This window comes from Colobus angolensis, unplaced genomic scaffold, assembly GCF_000951035.1.
Source record: "Colobus angolensis palliatus isolate OR3802 unplaced genomic scaffold, Cang.pa_1.0 Scaffold248, whole genome shotgun sequence".
NCBI lineage: Eukaryota > Metazoa > Chordata > Mammalia > Primates > Cercopithecidae > Colobus > Colobus angolensis.
This window is the reverse complement of record NW_012115688.1, coordinates 2618623-2619839: the sequence shown is the minus strand read 5'-3', so window position 1 is coordinate 2619839 and position 1217 is coordinate 2618623.

The window sequence follows — 1217 nt, the reverse complement described above, 5'->3', positions numbered from 1 at the left end:
TGGGAGACAGAGTGAGACTCCGTCTCAAAAAAATAATAATAATAAAAAAAAGAAGGTGGTTGAATCACCCTATGCCATACAGAGTCTCCAGAAGACCAGTTCCTCACTGGGAGCTCTCTGATAAGGAGACTTACATTCAGCACAGTGGACAACTGGCCAAAGGTTCAAAGTTAGGGAGAACCAGTTAGGCAGGCCCTATGATACGTACTTTAATCTTCATGATTGAATGTTATCCTCCCTAGTCCCTAAGAGGCAGAAATAACCATCCCTATCTGTTTTAATTGAAGCAATGGGGCTTAGAGACATGAACACCCAGTAAGAAAGTGGCAGGGCTGGGGCTTAAGTCCAAGAGTCAGACTCCCAGTGCAGGGCTCTGTGGTGGGTCACACTCCTAAGCCTTTGTCCAGAGAACTGTTCCATCCTGGAAGGAATATCCCCTTCCCCTCTAAATTCTTCCCTTTTTTGATTCTTTGCTGGGGGCACATATTTATTACGTTTAATTTTTAGAAAAATAGTACAAACAGGTCACACGAAATTCAAAAAGTAGAGATGAGGGCATCACAGCCTTGGCCTTCCAAAGTGTTGGGATTACAGGCGTGAGCCATAGCGCCCAGCCAAAAGTGCAATTCTTGACTGCCTTGCCTCCATGTAAAAGGGAAGAGAAATGAATGTCAACATTTGCTAGAGGTCGGACACAGTGGCTTAACGCCTGTAATCCCAGCACTTTGGGAGGCCCAGGTGGGTAGTCACCAGAGGCCAGGAGTTCAAGACCAGCCTGGCCAACAAGGCAAAACATATCTCTACTAAAAATACAAAAATTAGGCCAGGTGTAGTGGCAGGTGCCTGTAATCCCAGCTACTTGGAGGCTGAGGCAGAAGAGTCGCTTGAACCCAGGAGACAGAAGTTGCAGTGAACTGAGATCATGCCATTGCACTCCAGCCTGGGCAACAAGAGCATCCATCACAAAAACAAAAACAAACAAAAAACAAAACAAAAAAAATTAGGCCAGGTGTGGTGGCTCATGCCTGTAATCCCAGTGTTTTGGGAGGCCAAGATGGGTGGATCACCTGAGGTCAGGAGTTCAAGACCAGCCTGGCCAACATGGTGAAACCCCATCTCTAAAATTAGCTGGGCATGGTGGCTCATGCCTGTAATTCCAGCTACTCGGGAGGCTGAGGCAGGAGAAGCGCTTGAACCCAGGAGGTGGAGGTTACAGT